Here is a 25,019-nt window from a genome sequence, read left to right on the forward strand (position 1 = left end):
GCAGTTGTATGGTGCCTAAATCTCAAGAAGCACATAAATGAACTTGAAAATGTGCAACGGCATGCTATATAATTGGCTTCCGAAACTGGAAAACAAGATTTACGAGGAAAGACCAGAGGCGTTAAACATGACAAAACTAGAAGATAGAAGAAAAATAGATGATATGATCACCACTTACAAAATGCTAACAGGAATCGACCAAAATGACAAATGGAATTCCTGAAATCAGCAACTTCACGAACATAAGAACATAGATTCAAGCTAAGGAAACAAAGGAGCCAACAAATTATCATAAAGCTTTCTGTTGCAGAGTGGTTGGCGGTTGGAACAAACTAAGTGAGAAGGTGATGGAGGCCAAAATTGTCAGTTGTTTCAAAGCGTTATACGACAAAGAGTACTGGGAACACGGGACACCACGAGCGTAGATCTCATATGCAACTACACTTAGGTAATTACACAAATATACTTTTTATATATTTGTTGTATTTCCCAGCTAATTAGAGGGTTTGTTATAAAGACGTTTAAAAGCTAAACTATAATTATGTAAATATTTTAATGTAAATATCTCATGAGAAGATTGAATTGGGATCATCTTATAATGGACGAGGCTGGAGAACTGACTCCTGTGTGTCTGCCACCTGTTCTCTTACGTAATGCATCTCAATTTTGACGCTGATGGTGAGGTAAAACCACTTCATATTTACGCTTGGCCCATCTTAAGAACAGGTTGGTGGTGAATGACAGAAGACATCTTCTATGTGGCTATGTTTCCAATGTAAGCCACCTCGAGATGTCTTCGAGCTCCTTTATCAGTCCTTCCATATGATTCGAACATTTTCTCATTTCCTCCATATATTTCGAGTTGTCTCAATCCTCCCATGTGTTTCGAACTCTGTCTCAGTCCTTCATAATGTTTCGAGTTTTGACTCATTCTTCCTACCTACGTCCCCACGCCTGTTGTGTTTTTCTTCACGTCGCTATTATGTTGATACAAATTTTGCTGCTTTATAAGTAAAAACTGCTATGCATTCTAGATGTGTGTGAAAATAATTGAATATAATTACAAATGCATCAATTTTGACAAGGATAACATTAAGTGTCCTGCATATATTTGTAATTGTGCTAAACAACACTATAAACGAGCTAAGTGTGTTTCTAAGTCATTTTCTGATTTGGTTGTGTCAAGATAATGAAAGGGGATTAAGTTATTCTCATTCCAATTTTAGGGAAAAATAAGTAGCGTACACACTTTGATTATTTCACTTAGTTCAGTTTCATAATGTTTAGCTATACTTTGGATTAGTTTCATGGCCCTGTAGTTGGAATAAAGCAACATATCTTACCCAAATCCATTTACCCACATAATGGTAACATCTGACAGTTAACTGTCTCATGATTGAATCATTTCACTTAGTTTGTATAAATTATACATAAGCTTTCTTATGATTGAACTCAAAGTCGTATACTACCATTTCATTTCAACCATATAGTTGAGGACTGATTTCATCCTATTTAATTTAGCAGAAATCCTCTTCAGTCTTATAAGATACATATATATCTTGGAACAACCTGAAAAACGGAGAACCGGATAAAAGGCCTTTGGTGAAAGCCCTTCCGTCCTTGTATCAAATTTACCAAAGTGTTAACAAAGACCAAGAAAAACACATATCACATTATAGAGATCTTCCTTGCTGTGACCATCCTGGCCTTGGTTGAGAGAGCAATGGCTCCATATCCTGCCTTCTGTTCTCGCTCCTCTTCCTCCTCCTCCTTGTCCTGTCACAGGACACGGAAATGGCGTGTCCTATTGTCGTTGACCAACCCGTATACTTTACGTAAAGTCAAAAATCGTCGCACAAGGAGAAATAGTAGCAGCTCGCAAAATTGACATACTGTCGCGGTTTCTTTTTTGAGTCCTCTGGTAGGTTAGGATAAGAGCACTTTAGTACGACAGTTTCCTGACGTTAAGGAACCTTAGGAGGACGGGCTTCGCTGACACTTTCTGATGGATGTTGTCGTTGACATAAAGTGATAGAGTCGTCTGTAAGTGTCAGTAGTGCATAGGATTGCAGCCTCATTAACGTTTTCTGCTGGAGAGAACGTCATTGATTTATATAAAAAGCTTAAGAACAACTTAGAGAAAATAGAGAGAACCGTCTTGCTTGTAAATGGTCAAATATTAAACAGAACTAGAAAAATTAATTCTTGCACTGGATGCTAATGAGAGAGAGAGAGAGAGAGAGAGAGAGAGAGAGAGAGAGAGAGAGAGAGAGAGAGAGAGAGAGAGAGACAGACAGACAGACTGACAGACAGACAGACAGACAGACAGACAGACAGACAGACAGACAGACAGACAGACAGACAGACAGACAGACAGACAGACAGACAGACAGACAGACAGACAGATAAAGGAAACAGAATAAAAAAAAGGAGTCACGTCCCCATGCTAGATCATAATTATAACTGGCATTCCCCTTTGTAGTCAGCCAAGGAAGGACGGTGATGAACCTACTGTTTGCGTGTGTCTGTATGTGTGTGTGTGTGTGTGTGTGTGTGTGTGTGTGTGTGTGTGTGTGTGTGTGTGTGTGTGTGTGTGTGTGTGTGTGTGTGTGTGTGTGTGTGTGTGTGTGTGTGTGTGTGTGTGTCTCATGTTTGGCAAGATGGCAAGCGTGCGTGTGCGTCTTTTTGTCTTGTGTGTGGGCCTCTTGCGTGTGACTTGTGCGTTTGGATTGTGCGTGTTATTTGTGTGTGTGTGTGGCTTGTGGGTGGGTCTTTTGCGTGTGTAGCTATGTGCGTGGATATTTTGCGTGTGACTTGTGAGTTTGGATTTTGCATTTCACTTGTGTGTTTGGCTTGTGCGTGTCTCGTGGGTATGATCTTGATATGTGCGTGTCTGTTTAAATATACATGTCTGTCTACATGTGTGTGTATCTATATGTACGTGTGAGAAGCTATATGTGCGTGTCCATGTCTATATGTGCGTGTCTCTGTGGCAAACGCAGCATCTGGCTGTCTGTTGCCTTTGTTACATTGAAAATTTAATTAATGCCTTGCACTGATGAACAACTTTTTATTATCATTAGTAACTATAATTACATGTGTGAGCTGATGCGTCTGTATTATGTATCTTTTTGCAATGTGTAAATGTGTATTCTGCATGTTTGTATTCACCTAGTTGAATTCACCTAGTTGTTCTTGCGGGGGGGTTGAGCTCTGCTCTTTCGGCCCGCCTCTCTACCGTCAATTATCTGGTGTACAGATTCCTGAGCCTGCTAAGCTCTGTCATATCTACATTTGAAACAGTGTATGGAGTTAGCCTCCATCACATCACTGCCTAATGCATTCCACTTGTTACCTACTCTGAGTGTGTGTGGGTGTATGTGTACTTACCTAATATACTTACCTAATTGTGCTTGCGGGGGTTGAGCTCTGGCTCTTTGGTCACGCCTCTCTACTACCAATCAATAAATGTACAGGTTCCTGCGCCTACTGGGCTCCATCATATCTACACTCGAAGCTGTGTATGGAGTGAGTCTCCACAATATCACTTTCTAATGCATTCCATTTGTCTAATACTCTGACACTGAAAAACTTCTTTCTAACGTCTTTATGCTCATTTGGGCACTCAATTTCCACCTGTGTCCCCTAGTGCGAGTGACACTTGTGGTAAATAGCCTGTCTTTATCTACACTATCAATTCCTCTGAGAATCTTGTATGTGGTGATCATATCCCCTCTAACTCTTCTGTCTCCCAGTGACGTGTGATTTAATTCCCGTAGTCTCTCCTCGTAGCTCATACACCTCAGTTCGGGTACTAGTCTGGTGGCCAACCTCTTAACCTTTTCCAGTTTAGTCTTATGCTTTACTAGATATGGACTCCATGCTGGAGCCGCATACTCCAGGATTGGTCTGACATATGTTGTATACAAAGTTCTGAAAGATTCTTTAGACAAGTTTCTAAAAGCCGTTCTTATGTTAGCCAACCCGGCATATGCCGCTGATGTTATCCTCTTTACATGAGTTTCAGGGACAGGTCTGGCGTGATATCAACCGCCCAAGTCTTTCTCTCTATCTGACTCCTGAAGTATTTCATCTCCCAAATGATACCTTGTATCTGGTCACCTGCTCCCTACACCTATATTAATTACATTGCATTTGCTTGGATTAAACTTTAACAACCATTTGTTCGACCATTCCTGCAGCTTGTCCACGTCTTCTTGAAGCCTCAAGCTGTCGTCTTGTGTCTTAATCCTTCTTATTATTTTAGCGTCGTTAGCAAACATTGAGAGGAATGAGTCTATACCCTCTGGGAGATCATTTACCTATATTAGAAACAGGATAGGTTCGAGAACAGAGCTCTGTGGGACTCTACTGGTGACTTCACGCCAATCTGAGGTCTCACCCCTCACTGTAACTCTCTGCTTCCTATTGCTTAGGTACTCCCTTATCCACTGGAACACCCTATTAGTTACTCCTGCCTGTTTCTCCAGCTTATGCATCAGCCTATTATGGGGAACTGTGTTAAAGGCTTTCCGACAATACAAACAAATGTAGTCCGCCCATCCTTCTCTTTCTTGCTTAATCTTTATCACCTGATCGTACAATTCTATTAAGCCTGTGAGGAAAGATTTACCTTCCCTGAACCCATGTTGATGGGTTGTCATGAAGTTCCTTCTCTCCAGATGTGTTACTAGGTTTTTTCTCACGACCTTCTCCATCACCTTGCATGGTATACAAGTTAGGGACACTGGCCTGTAGTTCAGTGCCTCTTGTCTGTCACACTTTTTGTATATTGGAACTACATTAGCTGTCTTCCATATTTCTGGTAGGTCTTCCGTTTCCAGTGACCTACTATACACTATGGAGAGTGGCAAGCAAAGCACTCCTGCACACTCTTTCAATACCCATAGTGAGATTCCGTCCGGGCCAACAGCCTTTCTCACGTCCAGGATCCAACAGGTGCCTCTTGAATTCATATCTTGTAATTTCGAACGCTTCCAAGGACGCCTAGTTTACTGCCACCTCTCCTAGCGTTGTGACATCTCTTTGTTCTATTGTGAAGACCTCCTGGAACTTCTTGCTGAGTTCTTCATACACCTCTTGGTCGTTCTCTGTGTACCCGTTCTATGTTTCATCACCTTTTTCTTCAGTGTTGTTTTCCTCTTGATGTTAGTGTGTAGTAGCTTTGGTTCGGTCTTGGCTTTATTAGCTATATCATTTTCATACTTTTTCTTAGCTTCTCTTCTCTCACTAATATACTCGTTCCTGGTTCTCTGGTATCTCGCTCTTGCTGTCTGGTGTTCTGTTATTTCGGAAGTTCCTCCACGCCCTTTTGTCCAGTTCCTTTGCTTTCATACATTCCCTATTAGACCACGGATTCTTCTATTGCTACTCGTTTTTTTCCTGTCGGGCCGAGATGAACCTGTTTACTGCCTCCTGACACTTTTGGGTGACATAGACCACCATGTCTTGTACGGACTTAATTGTGCCATGGTATATCCCCTAGGAATTTTCTCATCTCATAATCTCTCTCGGTACGCGTGTGTGTAAGTGAGTGAGTGTGTGTGTGTGTGTATGTGTGTGTGTGTATTCACCTGGTTGTATTCACCTGGTTGTGCTTATGGGGGTTGAGCTCAGCTCTTTCGGCCCGCCTTTTAACGGTCAATCAATCAATTTCTTTTACTTTACCCCACTCTCACACACACGCACACACACATCCCCAGGAAGCAGCCCGTAACAGCTGTCTAGCTACCAACTACCTATTAACTACTTGGAAACAGGGACATCAGGGTGAAAGAAACTCTGCGCATTTGTTTTCCGTCATCGCCGGGAATCGAACCCGAACCCTACGAGTCCCAAGTGCTGTCCACTCAGCCACAGGACCCCCACAGTGTCAGAATGTTGGTGTGTCATGATTTCCGTGTGTGTCAGGATTTTCATGTCACCATGTCAGTAGTCTGAGTCACCACGACGGCGTCATCCTAGAGCCAAGACGAACTCCCTTATTACATTTGGAATCGTGAGTCCATGATCGTGTTTTCTACAGCGTCGTTAAGATGTAATTAACAGGTACAAATCTGGATAATAAATCTAGACCACACCCACCCAAATGTAGTATTACGACGTCCAGCCGTCGGGTGAAGCACGAGGGATAAAGCTTAGGTATGCAACCCTGAAATTATCCAACATTAACATAGTAAAATAATCACGAAAACTGTATATTGAAAATCATTGTATTCGACGTCAGTTACAATTTGTTTTGGTGAGCATGACATGATATTAAAAATTAGTGTACAATTAGTGATCTGTAATCCACATGCATGTACTGAGAAGCGAGACAGTGAAGGTTTTACTGGCAGTTGTACAATACCATAATGATGACATGAAGGGAATGTGGTTGTATATCGTGTATTAACAAATAAATTCATGTAAGATACAAATGCTAGCCATATCAAATGTTAATGTCGTATATGTTGAAAATCTTTGTGGTAATGAGAATAAATAAGATAAGATTTTTGTAGAAGATTAGACCATGGAATTCAATGAGAAATAAAATGCTATCAGATTTAAGAATGTCAGTATTATATAAATCATGATAATACTGTAATTGTAGGAATTTATAGAAATTATTAAGTAAATACTAAGCAATTATTATGGAATCATTATGTTTCTTTTAAGATAATTTCGATAGCCCTGAAATGTTGTGTAAACTTTTTAAATTATATCTAAAAAAAAATATTTTATTAACTTATGTGAGCAAGATTTTTGAACATTTAGTAAGGTTCATAATCGCCTTGATTGACAACCACAATTAAAAAAAATTGAAAATTTCAATAATAATTAACTAAATCTCAAGTTGTGATCACCGGATGATTAGAAAAAATTCCTTTAAGTATTTTCTTTGCCTATGAATGTAAAGAAAATCCATATATTATATAACACTTCTATTAACAACAGGATTAAATAAAAAAGTGCAAGACAAAGTACTAAGTGCAATAAGACAAAGAATAAGAAAACAAAGTACATTATTAGGTTCAGGAAGACAAAGTATATAATGTATGAAGAGAAAGTACCAAGTGCAAGTACCCAAAGTACTAAGTACAAGAAGAGGAAGTGGCAAATTACTGGAGACCACTAAGAACCAAAAATTTATTTAAGACGAGAGGAAATGGCCATTCAGTTTTAATTAAATTAATTCAATGTAAAATATTTTGCAACCCATCCTCCTGTTTAGATAGTACCTATTGTGACGATCATCAATATTCACGGATTCGTAGGTACTTAGTTTTTAGATAGTTTGTATTCAGATTAGTATACAAACTCATTCCATTCAAACTCATTAAAATAATTGCTCGCAAGGAGTGATTTTATATAAAAAGAAGCGAAAAACAAACCTAAATATTCCTAGGCCCAATATAGCACACATATTTACTATATTTGGCCTAAGATATCGTGTATAAGGCCCAGGAAGATTAGGTTAGGTTAGCTAAGTTTGTATTCGCAGCACAAGTAAAAAATAGTTTTCAGGTTTGTGCAACTCAATAGGGCCACTTTCTACTTTCTAATTTCTAAGGTTCTCATCGTTTTATATCTATATAAATAAAAATGTAGATTTTCGTTTGTTCAAAATCTCAAATATCCGAAAGATCGAAAGACCAATTGTTTCGAAATTTAGATACAACATTGCATTCAAATACACGCGTGTATTTATATACCTTGCATATAAATACGCCTGTCGAGAGGTGGGACCAAAGAGCGAGAGCTCAACCCCCGCAAGCACAACTAGGTGAGTACAACTAGGTGAGTACCTACTATATAGATGTTACATTTGGGACATGTGAAAACATGTTTTCTTTTTTTTAAACCAATGCTATCAGTTGGACGTAAAAGCAACACACGCTGTCTGTTTTTCATGAGGGAAACCTCCGAAAGTTCTTTATCGATTCCTTTGAAATTTTGATACAACGTTGCATTCTAATATGAGCGGGTTTTTATATACCAACTATGTAGATGTGACATCTGTGACACGTAAACCCATTTTTTTTTTTTTTTTAGGAAAACAGCCCCATCTGTTGGACGCAAAAGCAACACACACTCTATTAAATATTTTACGATTCCATTTCAATGTTTCTGATTGCATTGTTAAATTGAATTTTCATAGATATTTTTTCATTTTGATTTAACTATTTCGTGTGACCTTGCGTTGGAATTGAGCTGTGTCCTTTACCATACCGTTCATTTCGTGAGTATAGTTTATTTTTTGTATTTTTTAATTTGTTTTCATTTTTTAGCTGTTCTTATCTTTCAGTGATGGGAACAACAGATCATTTGATGTTCCCATTATTCTCATGGGAACATCAGGTCATTTGGGAATGCATCATACGTGGGAGTAGGGAATAGTGGGGAGAACGAGGGGTCGGGGGAGTGGGGAATAGTGGGGAGGACGGGGGTCGGAGACCATCACGACCGGACAAAAGATGACGGTAGCTGAGGCAAATTCCCCATCATCCCGCCGGCACTTTGAAGGTAATCTTAGGCATGGTGTTTTATCAAATCACCTCATTCTTTGGGGCACACGTGTGGAACACAAATGCGAACAAGCCTGAATGGTCCCCTCGGCTTAGCCTCTGCTATCATCATCTTTTGTCCGGTCGTGATGGTCGAGTGGTTAAGGGGTCCTGTACACCAGTTGCAGAGTGCTTCTGGAAGTATGGTTTCGAGTCACTTCTGGGGTGTGACTTTTCAGTTATATATATATATATATATATATATATATATATATATATATATATATATATATATATATATATATATATATATATATATATATATACGACATGAAAACTACAATGTATTTTGCAAATTTTAATCCCTTTCATCAAATTTTGTGAATTGTTTCAATATATTACACAATTGGAACTAAAACATTCTGCAAACGGAATATACTTCAATATCTTTTATATATTTTCACAAAATTCAGAGTAAAAAAATTGTACATCAAATAATGTTAAATGTCACAAGTACAAAATCGCCGCGTGGGATGCTGGGCTGTTGAGCTGATCTCCAGCTTGGATGATGGGATGCTGGGCTGATCTTTAGTCGGGTTGTTGAATGGTTGTGCTGATCTTCAGCCTAGAGGCTGGAATATCGTCCTGGTCACCAACTTGGATTTTGTACTGTTGAAGTGATCTCCAACCGAGATGCTGGGATGTTAAGCTGATCTCCAATCTAGATACTGGGCTGTTGAGCTGATCTCCAACCTGGATGCTGGGCTGTTGATCTGATCTCCAACCTGGATGCTGGGCTGTTGATCTGATCTCCAACCTGGATGCTGGGCTGTTGAGCTGATCGCCAACCTGGATGCTGGGCTGTGAGCTGATCGCCAACCTGGGTGTTGAACTATCTTTATAATTAGAAAGTTTTAATGTTATATGAAAAAAAGGATTCACATTAGTGAGACTAACAAGGACACATGTAAGCACAGATAAGCAGACAACGTAGGTAAAAGTAAATTCAGTAAATTTATAAACAGAAGTGGCAAATAGGAACTAAACTTGCATGGAAAGCCGAGGAAAGGGATGAATATGACCCTGCGTGACTACTCTAACAATTTTATATAAACGAAACAATATAGTCCAATAAAGTGAACTAAAACTATTGAACCATTGAACAACCTATGATTCTAATACTGTTTTTGTACCTCATTTTGATTGTATGTACTCTCCCTAAATAAACATTATTATTATTATTATTATTATTATTATTATTATTATTTTTATTATTATTATTATTATTATTATTATTATTATTATTATTATTATTAGCAGTAGTAGTAGTAGTAGTAGTATCATTATTTTATTATTATTATTATTATTATTATTATTATTATTATTATTATTATTATTATTAATATAATTATTATTCATGTTATTATTATTTTTAATATCATTAAAACTGATCCTAATATTCCCACAATTAACATTTCCAGCAAAGGCTCGTGAAACTTAAAAATATGCCTGGGGAAACTTGAGCCCATATGAATGAAGACTGAAAAAAAAGCATTAAGATACCGAAAGATGCTGGGCACACATAAAAATTTATTTGAAATAAAATATTGTTTTACGATGTATATAATAATCAGGAGAAAACGCCAAACAAAAATGATTATACTTAACGTTTCATTAAATTACCTTTCAACATTATAAACTCCAAATATGATACAAATTTGTAAGATGGTGTACAAATTGAGGAATTTGTTGATATGGAAAGAAATACTTCTATGCAAACGCAAAAATTATTAAAATTCTATAAACGAAAATCATTGATGAAAGTGAGCAATGTTTATAGGCTCCAAGAAACATGGCTACTTAGAAACTAAAATGCTGAGAAGATATCAATGTCGTCTATGTCTAGATTAACAGTAGACAGAAAAAACACACACACACACACATATATATATATATATATATATATATATATATATATATATATATATATATATATATATATATATATATATATATATATATATATGTATATATATATATATATATATATATATATATATATATATATATATATATATATATATATATATATATATATATATATATAAAAGTTTGTGAGGGTACCACCTCTGGGGCCAATGTGGGGACCCATAGCCTCGGAGAAGAAAATATAAAGTATTCACAGGAGACCTTGTGGTTTCTCACTGAACACTAATATTATCTTCTCCTACCACCCCCCTTCTTTTGTATGTACACATATATATTTACTTTATTTGAACTTTGTTACAAAAAAGGAGTTACATATGGGTTACAAAGATGGTTATCATAGATTGTCGAGTTCCTCCAGCTCCTCAGATGGCGGGCAGGAACCCTGGATGCAGTGCGCATTTCCCCTCTGTATCGCCACACTGAGGCGCTGGAAAAGAAAGCTTGCAGCTCTTGGGTCCCTTGTCGTTTCAATGAGCCTAGAACCCAGTTCCTTAAAAAACTGGTAGCACTTTTACCCCAGGCGCCAAGTGTCTCAGAAGCAATGGGGACAAAACTGTAGTGGTGATCCAGTTCTCTATACTTACGGGATTTGGCTGCTTCCCTGTGGGTGGCAGCGCCACCTGGTTGTGCAACACTGAGGTTAATGTAGGTGTTAGCCAGGGTTGATACGCACGTGTAGTCCCATACCAACTGCTTGCCATTCTTCCAGGGGTTCACTGTGATACCATCCGGGCGACCAATAAGAGCATCAAAGTTACGGGGCGTTAGGTAACAGGGCTCTCTTTCAGCTGGGCATCCAGCTGTGATGAGGCTCCTCTTGATGATGTCGTTAACTCCACTGTGCCTCGAGTGCCATCCCCCTGTGCTTTGGCAGAGTAGGCCATGGTGGCCGTACCTGTCAGCCACCACCTCGCCGCAAATACACCTATATCTGGTGTGGATTGGGGCAGCAAGGCGGAGGGCCAAAGCAATTCGGAGGGCGTGTGGTGTGAGACGCGTGCCAGTTGCCGACATTGGGGTTGCTAACAGGAAATCCCCTGCATGTGGTGCTGCTACTGCTGTGAGGCGAGCAATGTCGTGTTGTGTTGTTGCAGCACCCAAGCACTCTGCAGCAACTTGGTCTACAATGGGGCCATCCCAGCTGGATTGCTTGTGGGCTTTTGGAGATGGTGGTTGAGGTGATTGGCCTGCACACACACACACACATATATATATATATATATATATATATATATATATATATATATATATATATATATATATATATATATATGTATATATATATATATATATATATATATATATATATATAAATATATATATATATATATATATATATATATATATATATATATAAATATACATATATATATATATATATATATATATATATATATATATATATATATAAATATATATATATATATATATATATATATATATATATATATATATATATATATATATATATATATATATATATATATATATATATATATATATATATATATATATATATATTAGTATATTTTGGTAGCAGTCTTTCCTGTAGACATATATTATTAAATATGACCGAAAAAGTAAGATTAATAATTCTAACACGAATTTTCTCATTCTTTCGTACATTACGCTTCACTGTTGGAGGTAAATCAAAAATCACTTCTCCAAAATTCATTTTTATTTCTAGTCTGACGCGACACGGGCGCGTTTCGTAAAACTTATTACATTTTCAAAGACTTCACAAATACACAACTGATTAGAACGTATCTCGGATTTTATATCTACATTTGAGTGTGGTGGGAAGGGTGATGTGGCATTAACACAGGACAGAACAGGAGGGGATATTAATAGGGTATTAAAAGTATCAACACAAGACAGAACAGAAACAATGGGTATTGAATAGAAGTGTTTGTAGAAAGCCTATTGGTCCATATTTCTTGATGCTTCTATATTGGAGCGGAGTCTTGAGGTGGGTAGAATATAGTTGTGCAATAATTGGCTGTTGATTGCTGGTGTTGACTTCTTGATGTGTAGTGCCTCGCAAACGTCAAGCCGCCTGCTATCGCTGTATCTATCGATGATTTCTGTGTTGTTTACTAGGATTTCTCTGGCGATGGTTTGGTTATGGGAAGAGATTATATGTTCCTTAATGGAGCCCTGTTGCTTATGCATCGTTAAACGCCTAGAAAGAGATGTTGTTGTCTTGCCTATATACTGGGTTTTTTGGAGCTTACAGTCCCCAAGTGGGCATTTGAAGGCATAGACGACATTAGTCTCTTTTAAAGCGTTCTCTTTTGTGTCTGGAGAGTTTCTCATGAGTAGGCTGGCCGTTTTTCTGGTTTTATAGTAAATCGTCAGTTGTATCCTCTGATTTTTGTCTGTAGGGAAAACGTTTCTATTAACAATATCTTTCAGGACCCTTTCCTCCGTTTTATGAGCTGTGGAAAAGAAGTTCCTGTAAAATAGTCTAATAGGGGGTATAGGTGTTGTGTTAGTTGTCTCTTCAGAGGTTGCATGGCTTTTCACTTTCCTTCTTATGATGTCTTCGATGAAACCATTGGAGAAGCCGTTATTGACTAGGACCTGCCTTACCCTACAGAGTTCTTCGTCGACTTGCTTCCATTCTGAGCTGTGGCTGAGAGCACGGTCGACGTATGCGTTAACAACACTCCTCTTGTACCTGTCAGGGCAGTCGCTGTTGGCATTTAGGCACATTCCTATGTGCCTTTTCTAGATGTAACAGTCATGGAAAAGGGCGGAGGTTTCCACACTGCAGTCTACACTAAGGAAACAAACATAGGAATGTGCCTAAATGCCAACAGCGACTGCCCTGACAGGTACAAGAGGAGTGTTGTTAACGCATACGTCGACCGTGCTCTCAGCCACAGCTCAGAATGGAAGCAAGTCGACGAAGAACTCTGTAGGGTAAGGCAGGTCCTAGTCAATAACGGCTTCTCCAATGGTTTCATCGAAGACATCATAAGAAGGAAAGTGAAAAGCCATGCAACCTCTGAAGAGACAACTAACACAACACCTATACCCCCTATTAGACTATTTTACAGGAACTTCTTTTCCACAGCTCATAAAACGGAGGAAAGGGTCCTGAAAGATATTGTTAATAGAAACGTTATCCCTACAGACAAAAATCAGAGGATACAACTGACGATTTACTATAAAACCAGAAAAACGGCCAGCCTACTCATGAGAAACTCTCCAGACACAAAACAGAACGCTTTAAAAGAGACTAATGTCGTCTATGCCTTCAAATGCCCACTTGGGGACTGTAAGCTCCAAAAAAACCAGTATATAGGCAAGACAACAACATCTCTTTCTAGGCGTTTAACGATGCATAAGCAACAGGGCTCCATTAAGGAACATATAATCTCTTCCCATAACCAAACCATCGCCAGAGAAATCCTAGTAAACAACACAGAAATCATCGATAGATACAGCGATAGCAGGCGGCTTGACGTTTGCGAGGCACTACACATCAAGAAGTCAACACCAGCAATCAACAGCCAATTATTGCACAACTATATTCTACCCACCTCAAGACTCCGCTCCAATATAGAAGCATCAAGAAATATGGACCAATAGGCTTTCTACAAACACTTCTATTCAATACCCATTGTTTCTGTTCTGTCTTGTGTTGATACTTTTAATACCCTATTAATATCCCCTCCTGTTCTGTCTTGTGTTAATGCCACATCACCCTTCCCACCTCACTCAAATGTAGATATAAAATCAGAGATACGTTCTAATCAGTTGTGTATTTGTGAAGTCTTTGAAAATGTAATAAGTTTTACGAAACGCGCCCGTGTCGCGTCAGACTAGAAATAAAAAATGAATTTTGGAGAAGTGATTTTTGATTTACCTCCAACAGTGAGGCGTAATGTACGAAAGATTGAGAAAATTCGTGTTAGAATTATTAATCTTACTTTTTCGGTCATATTTAATAATATATATATATATATATATATATATATATATATATATATATATATATATATATATATATATATATATATATATATATATATATATACTGGCTTAGCTCTTTATCCAAATTTTATCATTATCATAGAGATTACCAATGACTCTTGTTTAGACTGTTAGTCGCAATAACACGGCTGAATATTAGACACCATAACCAATTTAACTACAAAGAACGAATTGACAACGTTCCTGTCCGTCCTGGTCCATAATCGTGAACGTTAATATATTATGGTCAAGGCAAGGAGCGAAACGTTGTCATTTCTTTACTTTCCAGATCAGTGGGTTGGGTTAGGGTTGGATCTCTACTCTAGTTTTCTTCTAATTTGGTTCCGCAGATAGTCTCGGTGTTGACACAAGGACTCCAGCTAGCGAGGTTCAATGAGATTAAAGAGAACTGAAATTAATAATGTGTGCCTGTACACGAGACCTGTGTCAGTGTCAGCGCTCACAGCCGGTAGTACAAGTCTCACGAGAGGAGCGAGGTGGAGGTAGGGAGGACTTGGACAAAACTTGCATCATGGTTGAGAGTCTCCTGCACTGGCTATGTGAGTTCCAGCCAGATGATGTCTGAAGGCTTAGCACACTCCCGGCCCGTTCCATTCATGCGGCGAAAACCTGAAATTGGAAAATGATTTCTAATTGAATGTTGACGAGATGATAGAGCATCAACCTACTCCGTAAATGGACAGAACATACATTTCGTAATGTACTATAAATATATTTATACTTTACAAAAAGAATTGTTTTAAAATTGGTGGGAAAAAGTATTGGCTGCCGGTAACACTTTGTAACTGGACATGCGAGCGGTATTTGCTGTAAATGGAAGCAAATCACGAAATTGGTTTGGTAATTGGTTTCATATTGAGAACGTGATTGATTGGAACTTGTGTGAATGACGGGCGTATTTGGCGTTGGTGATTCTCCAGTTACTTAACGTCATGTAATGCTTTTGATACGAGGGTTGCTGACATCAACACACACGGGGAGCGAGGCTTGGAGTGTAATTAAATCATTACAGCTATGATTTTCTCTCTTTTTCTTCTCTCTCTCTCTCTCTCTCTCTCTCTCTCTCTCTCTCTCTCTCTCTCTCTCTCTCTCTCTCTCTCTCTCTCTCTCTCTCTCTCTCTCTCTCTCTCTCTCTCTCTCTCTCTCTCTCTCTCTCTCTCGCTCTCTCTCTCTCTCTCTCTCTCTCTCTCTCTCTCTCTCTCTCTCTCTCTCTCTCTCTCTCTCTCTCTCTCTCTCTCTCTCTCTCTCTCTCTCTCTCTCTCTCTCTCTCTCTCTCTCTCTCTCTCTCTCTCTCTCTCTCTCTTCTCTCTCTCTCTCTCTCTCTCTCTCTCTCTCTCTCTCTCTCTCTCTCTCTCTCTCTCTCTCTCTCTCTCTTTCCCTCTCCTCTCGCTGTTCTACATCAGCCTGAAGCTGCCTGCAAGATAGGGACAATTATCTTATGGACTGAGGACTCGTAAGGTGATTATTCCTATATTATTATTAATACAATGGCATGATTACCAATCAACTCGTGTTCGACATTAGGCTCCACATATGGTTCTTCGAAATATTTGGGATCAAACTCATTTAAATCAATGCAAAAAGATGGTCACATTAAGTACATACAAATAATATAAATTATAAAAGGGCTTATTCCCGTGCTCGGCAGCTTTTATTTATGTTCACTTAAACACGTTCATATGTGTGTTTAAAATGTGCGCTTGAAAAAATCCATCGATTCAATTTCCTGAGTGCGGACGCTATGAAAGTAGCCATCAAAAGGAGAAGTTACGTGGCAGCAGGAGGCCAATTATTTAGGTTTAAATATCAGGTTAGTTTAACTTATTACACCTGTAGCATTCTTTTAAATTATATAAATTATCCAGACAAGAATTTGTAAATAATTTTACGTTCCGCAGACAAGAGACAAGACAGAATAATTTAAACTAAAGAGGATGATTTTTGTTTTATGGAAGATAACGCGAGTGAGAAGAATTAATGCTAAGGCCGTCACGAGGATACCGAGCATTTTGAGAAACCTCTCAACACAAGTGTAGGTTAAATGAATGTCATCTTGGTCAGTCGGTAGTGAGAGTCACGCCTGACATATTGATGGAGAAACCGTAGCTTGATATTGACGCTTCCGAAACAGGGACCTCCATATGTGGTCCCATAACTAGTAACACTCATCCAGTCCCCCCATGTGACCCCTATACCCTCCCCCACCCCATGTTACCCCAACATTTCCCACCATAACCACTACACTACTTGTTCAATATGTGACCCCTAATCACTTCCCCTCCCCCTCCAGCCCCCCTATGACTCCCAGTGTTTACCCAGGCCCCCCCCTCCCCACTTTCCCCACAAACATACTCAAGCATTTAAAAATTTAACAATAAAAATGTTTGCTGTATAGAGAGTAATTCTTTTAACTTCGGCCGTAATTCTGACTAAAAGGAAAGGTGTATTAAAACACTGGTCAACACATTTCATGGAATTTGAAATATATATAAATATACATTTTGTGTGTGTGTGTGTTGCAAAAGCTCAACATGCAACACCTCCCTTACCCATTACCGTCCCCCTAACCTTACCTTCCCTTGTCTTTTACCTCGGCCCACCTGCTTGTACCCCTTCCCTACCCTCGACACCCCTGCCCACTCTCCTTACATTCTCCTTGCCTCCTTACTTTACCTTCCTACCTACGTCCCCCTCTTGACCCTTCCTTTGCTTTCCATTCTTCTCCTCTGCCTTAATGCTATGTCTCTCCTACCTCTAAAACTCCTATTTCCTTCCCTACCTTACCTCCCATTCGTTTACATCTCAATTTATTTCTCCTCTCCTTCCCCCTCAGCTATCTTATCTTCCTTTTTTCTACTCTTCTCTCCTCCCTACCCTTATACCTCTTCTTTCCATTACCTTTCCTTCCCCTCACCACTCTTCCCTAGCTCCCTTCTTTCCCCCAACCTTCTCCTCATTCTTGAACTCATGATTTCCCCTCTTTGTACTCCTCTCCTTCTGTCTCTCATCTTTCACTCCGTGTCCGCTTCCTATATTCGTTAAGTCATTCCTTCCAAAATCTCTCCCATTTACCATCCTATCTACTCACCCTCTTCCACAACCTTGCTTCTTCCCCTCTTTTCCTTTTTCCCCATACCATCCGCCCACCTCCCCTCTGTCTCTCCCATCTGTCTCCACATTCAAGTCTCACCATTTCCATTGTTCTTCTCTTCACCACTGTTTTCCATACGACAGTCACTCACCAATTCTTCCACCCCCCCCTTTCTCCCTTCACCCTCTTTCTTCAGGTTCTTCCCCCCTCCTTTCCTGGCTTCCTGATCCCCCCTCACCCCTTCTCCGGGCCTTCACATTCCCCCCCCCCCCCTTAGGTGAAGATAAATACTCGGAGAGCGAAATGATATTGAAAAAAAAGTTTGTAAACTATGAGGAAAAAGTGCAGACATTTTTTCTTAAGTTGCGCAATGAGAAGTGAGTCCAGCTTCCGTTAGGCTGCGGGTTACGTTCTTGATGATTTGGCTCGCAGGTGTTGTTGCAGGTGTTGTTATTGTTGTTGTTGGTGTTGTTGTTGTTGGTGTTATTGTTGGTGTTGTGGAGGCTGAAGTTGTTTGTTGGTGTTATTATTAATTACACCAACAATATTATTAATAATATTGTTGGTGTTAATATATTAGTTTGTATTATAATATAGATTAAAATATTGTTGTTGGTATTCATATACTATTGGTGTTATAATAATATAACAGCAATAATATTAATAACACCTAATATTAATTGTGGTTGTTATTATTAATGTGGTTAGGAAAATCAACTGGAGCTCTGAGGTGACTCAAAGGCGCTGTCGTTACCACTGTACCACAGAACTTTAAATCACCAAGTTGATTTTTTTTTCCATTGATATTGCTTGTGGCTGTGCTTCATCCATTATCTCACATCCACTACCCCTGCTTAATCCCGTTATCCTTATCCCCTGCTCCATCCCATTATCCTTGCTCCTGTCCCACCTCTTGGCCACTATCTATGCCTGTTCCCGGAACCCCTTAATCTCTAATCCATTAATGTGGAACCGAGACTCCCGTGACAGCAGAGACAGTCTGATGATTTTTTTTTTTTTTTTTTTTTTTTTTTTTTTTGAGATATATACAAGAGTTGTTACATTCTTGTACAGCCACTAGTACGCGTAGCGTTTCGGGCAGGTCCCTGGAATACGATCCCCTGCCGCGAAGAATCGTTTTTTCATCCAAGTACACATTTTACTGTTGCGTTAAACAGAGGCTACAGTTAAGGAATTGCACCCAGTAAATCCTCCCCGGCCAGGATACGAACCCATGACATAGCGCTCGCGAAACGCCAGGCGAGTGTCTTACCACTACACCACGGAGACTGTAAAATATAACAATATAACAATATAACATCCATTGCTGATTGAACAGTTTGATTTGCTCCTTTATCATCTTCATACCATTGTTTCATTCTTAGACCATTTTTTGTCCAGTTAGTGAGCAAACCAAAATCGGAATATTTTACCCTATGTATCCTCAGCAGGAGATAATACATAGCATATGATACGAAACCCACATATCTGTAAACAATAGAATTGACGATGTTTCGGTTCGTCTTGGAACATTATCAAAACATTTCTAAGTCACTTTCAGAAGAAAACGTCGGCTCTTCCTTGATTAATACTAGTATGGGTTGTGTGTCTAATTTTCAACCACGTTATAATGATTTTCTGCTTACAATGGTGAGTTTGGAAATTTTTTAAAAAGCGTCCAGACCATTGGGAAACGTCGTTAAAGTAATTTACCCAAATTTTTTATTTTCTCCTAACGTGTATAGGAGTGATTTTGAGTGAATATTAAAATTTAATGAATATATTATTATTTGCTCTTGTATATGAGATAAATCTCTATTATCTGGCATGACTCCTTTTTTTTTTGCCTATTTCTTTGGAAATGCAGTAGACATATTTGCTTAATCTCCTGGCAGGAGAGGAAAGGAGAGAACGAAAGCCGAAGGGTGAGAGAAGAGAGAGAGAGAGAGAGAGAGGAGAGAGAGAGAGAGAGAGAGAGAGAGAGAGAGAGAGAGAGAGAGAGAGAGAGAGAGAGAGAGAGAGAGAGAGAGAGACAGAGAGACAGAGAGAGAGAGAGAGAGAGAGAGAGAGAGAGAGAGAGAGAGAGAGAGAGAGAGGAGAGAGAGAGAGAGAGAGAGAGAGAGAGAGAGAGAGAGAGAGAGAGAGAGAGAGAGAGAAGAGAGAGAGAGAGGAGGTGGCGTCGGTATAATCCATCATCATAGCACAATACATGGGCAGCCACACAAAAGATTCACCTAGGGAAGGCTGATCAAATAAATTTAGAGTTCATTGAAGGTATATAATAGAGTGATGTGTATAATGGATGAATTTGTAAACATGGATACAAGAGAATGAATATCCCATGTAAGCTATTATCAGTTGCTTGGGATCTATTACTTTTAAACCTTCCAAGTGACTCGCTATAATCACTTTTATGAGATAATATTTCAAGTTCTCGTCCATTTAATGCGAATAATTTATTTATTATTAAGTGATTTTTCGTTTAATTAGGGAGTTAATAAGGCCGGTTTTCACTTTTTATTTACTAAAAACCTGTTGATGATATTATTAGTTATATCTCTCACGAATAATTAATATTAAATAATCTTGATCGTCTGATATTGCTGTCACTTTGAATTAGATATGGAGATTTACTAATAATATTGATAAAGCCTTTTGAACAGACATATTACTGACTTTATTTCAATACCAATTACAAAATTATGTATATGAATATTTGTAATATAATAAACTGTATTACTTGTTAATTGGTTCATTAAAAAAAGTCTCAGTAAGATGATTACTCACGCACTAGTCCTAAAAGTGATCCATTGTTCACGAATGTCTTGCCTTGTTACAGGCAATTTCTGATTAATGCACGTTCCTTTATTTAACCTGTCACTTTCCCATATCTTTACGAATATATATATATATATATATATATATATATATATATATATATATATATATATATATATATATATATATACTATATATATATATATATATATATATATATATAATATATATATATATATATAATATATATATATATATATATATATATATATATATATATATATATATATATATATATATATATATATATATATATATATATATTATTAAATATGACCGAAAAAGTAAGATTAATAATTCTAACACGAATTTTCTCAATCTTTCGTACATTACGCTTCACTGTTGGAGGTAAATCAAAAATCATGTGCTCTTAGCCACAGCTCAGAATGGAAGCAAGTCGACGAAGAACTCTGTAGGGTAAGGCAGGTCCTAGTCAATAACGGCTTCTCCAATGGTTTCATCGAAGACATCATAAGAAGGAAAGTGAAAAGCCATGCAACCTCTGAAGAGACAACTAACACAACACCTATACCCCCTATTAGACTATTTTACAGGAACTTCTTTTCCACAGTTCATAAAACGGAGGAAAGGGTCCTGAAAGATATTGTTAATAGAAACGTTATCCCTACAGACAAAAATCAGAGGATACAACTGACGATTTACTATAAAACCAGAAAACGGCCAGCCTACTCATGAGAAACTCTCCAGACACAAAACAGAACGCTTTAAAAGAGACTAACGTCGTCTATGCCTTCAAATGCCCACTTGGGGACTGTAAGCTCCAAAAAACCCAGTATATAGGCAAGACAACAACATCTCTTTCTAGGCGTTTAACGATGCATAAGCAACAGGGCTCCATTAAGGAACATATAATCTCTTCCCACAACCAAACCATCGCCAGAGAAATCCTAGTAAACAACACAGAAATCATCGATAGATACAGCGATAGCAGGCGGCTTGACGTTTGCGAGGCACTACACATCAAGAAGTCAACACCAGCAATCAACAGCCAATTATTGCACAACTATATTCTACACACCTCAAGACTCCGCTCCAATATAGAAGCATCAAGAAATGTGGACCAATAGGCTTTCTACAAACACTTCTATTCAATACCCATTGTTTCTGTTCTGTCTTGTGTTGATACTTTTAATACCCTATTAATATTCCCTCTTGTTCTGTTTTGTGTTAATGCCACATCACCCCTCCCACCTCACTCAAATGTAGATATAAAATCGGAGATACGTAAGTTCTAATCAGTTGTGTATTTGTGAAGTCTTTGAAAATGTAATAAGTTTTACGAAACGCGCCCGTGTCGCGTCAGACTAGAAATAAAAATGAATTTTGGAGAAGTGATTTTTGATTTGCCTCCAACAGTGAAGCGTAATGTACGAAAGATTGAGAAAATTCGTGTTAGAATTATTAATCTTACTTTTTCGGTCATATTTAATAATATATGTCTACAGGAAAGACTGCTACCAAAATATACTAATATATATATATATATATATTTATATATATATATATATAAATATATATATATATATATATATATATATATATATATATATATATAATATATATATATATATATATATCAATCAACTGTTAGTAACTACTACTATTTTAATTCTTCCACACACAAACCACATACAGGAAGCAGACCGTAGCAGCTGTCCAACTTCCAGGTATTTATTTACTGGTAGTTAACAGGTACATCAGGGTGAAAGAAACTGCCCATTTTGTTTTTAGCCGGCGCCGTGAATCAAACCCGATCCACAGGATTACGTGAACAGGGTGCTCTCGACTCAGCCACCGGCACCCACGTTGGTGTGTGTTTATGTGTGTGTGTGTGTGTGTGGTGTGTGTGTGTGTGTGTGTGTGTGTGTGTGTGTGTGTGTGTGTGTGTACGCGCGTGTGTGTGTTTGTGTACTCACCTAGTTATACTCACCTAGTTGTGTTTGTCTTACACAGCAAACTGCAGACACCTATTTGTGTCTGCAGTATCGAGCTTTGACTCTTGGATCCCGCCTTTCGAGCATCGGATGGTTACAGCAATGATTCCTGTCTTATTCCCCTATCATACCTAGTTTTAAAATTATGAATAGTATTTGCTTCCACAACCTGTTCCTTAAGTGCATTCAATTTTTCCACTACTCTCACGCTAAAAGAAAACTTCCTAACATCTCTGTGACTCATCTGAGTTTCCAGCTTCCACCCATGTCCCCTCGTTCTGTTACTATTCCGTGTGAACATTTCGTCTATGTCCACTCTGTCAATCCTCCTAAGTATTTTATAAGTTACTATCATGTCCCCCCCCCTATCTTCTTTTTTCTAGTATTGTAAGGCACAGCTCCTTCAGGAGCTCCTCATACCCCATATCTCGTAACTCTGGGACGAGTCTCGTTGCAAACCTCTGACCCTTTTCCAGTTTCCTTATATGCTTCTTCAGATAGGGACTCCATGATGAGGCCGCATACTCTAAGACTGGCCTCATGTAGGCAGTGTAAAGCGCCCTAAATGCCTCCTTACTTAGGTTTCTGAATGATGTTCTAACTTTTGCGCCCCATGTGTGTGTGTGTGTGTGTGTGTGTGTGTGTGTGTGTGTGTGTGTGTGTGTGTGTGTGTGTGTGTGTGTGTGTGTGTGTGTGTGTGTGTGTGTGTGTGTGTGTGTGTGTGTGTGTGTGTGTGTGTGTGTGATCAAGATGCAACTCAATATATATATGTAGATATGTAGAATGAGTAACTTAAGCACGACATTACATACGCTCCACTTCTACCTTCTTCCTCGTATTATGAAATATAGTATGAACAATGAAACTGTTGGTTCTGGTATGCTGCAACAATATAAGTAAAATTGGGAATCACGTATAAGTTCTTCATTAATGCCACCAATAATGTTACCACCATCATCGGTGCCACCACCAATATTACCACCTTTAATTTTATTATAAAACAAACAACTCACAAAAACCGTCACTTCGTCTACCCTCACCATCGCTTTCACCACAACACACCTTGCTGCTTCCTCACTCTATCACCATAATCACTACCAAATCCTTCCATCAACAAATTACCATCACTTTCTTTATTTTCACCGCCTCCAACCAGACCAGTACCAACTCCCTTCCACCTTCACCACCATTTCGTCCATAATTACCATTTCCAACCACTACCAATACCACTAATGCTACCACCACCTTCCCCGTGTACCCAAGACGGACCCAAATTTGCAGTCAATAGCGGACTTAGTGAGAAGTCACGCACGTCGCAAAGGCTAATGGAGAGACATAAATATTCAGGACAGATGGTTTGAAGATTTCTCTGAAAGTGCCACAGATGTTTAACAAGGTAATCATAGTGTGAAATGGCACTGGAGCAAGTCGTAGGATGGTATCCTATAATGAGCCATCAGCCACCAGGTCCAACTCCAATAGGGACTCTGATTGCATCTTAATGAAAACAGATTAGCAAGCAATCAGTGCAAGCAAGCATTATTGAGATTGGGCTGATGTGAAAACAATGGTTATTTCTAAATTGGAACTTTGGTGCTACTTATTCTCTATGCTAACATGTTGCACATTTTGAAATCAGGAAACATAGTGATCTCAATTCGAGTCTTAATTTCCCTCGAGTCATCCTCTTTCCTCTCTATATTATCTCTCTTTATATCTCTCTATCTCTCTTTCTCTCTTCTTTAGCTCAATTGTTTATGTTTATTGCTATTCTAGTCTCTCACCTTTTCTCTTTATCGTGTTTCTCTCCACGACTTTTACTACAATTTTCCTCAAAATATTCTCCATGGAAAGGATCCGAAATACATTACCTTTATATATGAAAGAGAAATGTCTGTTCGTCTACCAGTCAGTCTGCCCAAGGTTGGAAGCCAAACGCTTGACGCTTGCCTTACCCAACTTTGCGTAGTGAGTGGTATGGAGTACATGAGGGACATATGCTTGTCGAGGTCGCTAAAATCACGAAGAAAATGCATGGCATGGTCTGATACTGACCCCCCAACAGAATTTGGCACTGCACACCTACCTAAATATTTCTGTCTAAATATTTACTGCCAATATATATACTGCCTATATATATAATATTTAGGCAGGTAAATATACCAGCCAAAATATTTAAAAATAAAAATGTCAAAACTATTTTGTTCTTACAGTAATACGAAAATTATGCTGTGACCTTTGAAAAATGAAAGAATTTATCTAATTATTATACTTTGACTATAGTAGCATAAAACAAATGATCCTCACACGGCTTCAAAAACTGTTCTCAAGCCTGACCATTTTCATCGCAAACAGCTATTACATTTTTTAATATTTCACATCACTAGGATCCTTTCACTGGCGGACCAGCTGCATGCCAAAGGGTTTCTGAGTGAGAGAGAGAGGGGAGAGAGAGGAGAGGAGAGAGAGGGAGGGGAGAGAGAGAGAGAGCGAGAGAGAGAGAGAGAGAGAGAGAGAGAGAGAGAGAGAGAGAGAGAGAGAGAGAGAGAGAGAGAGAGAGAGAGAGAGAGAGAGAGAGACCTATCCCGTACCTATCTACCATGTCCTTTTTTGTCATCTCCATACATTGCATTTCAA

General features: G+C 38.5%; 1 protein-coding gene across 1 annotated transcript in view; it reads left to right on the forward strand.

The window, feature by feature from the left end:
• The window catches only part of LOC123747421 (nephrin-like), a 1,012,097-nt gene that overhangs the window by 252,836 nt on the left and 734,242 nt on the right, over positions 1-25,019 (forward strand).

The sequence above is a fragment of the Procambarus clarkii genome, chromosome 10, assembly GCF_040958095.1.
Source record: "Procambarus clarkii isolate CNS0578487 chromosome 10, FALCON_Pclarkii_2.0, whole genome shotgun sequence".
NCBI classification, from domain to species: domain Eukaryota; kingdom Metazoa; phylum Arthropoda; class Malacostraca; order Decapoda; family Cambaridae; genus Procambarus; species Procambarus clarkii.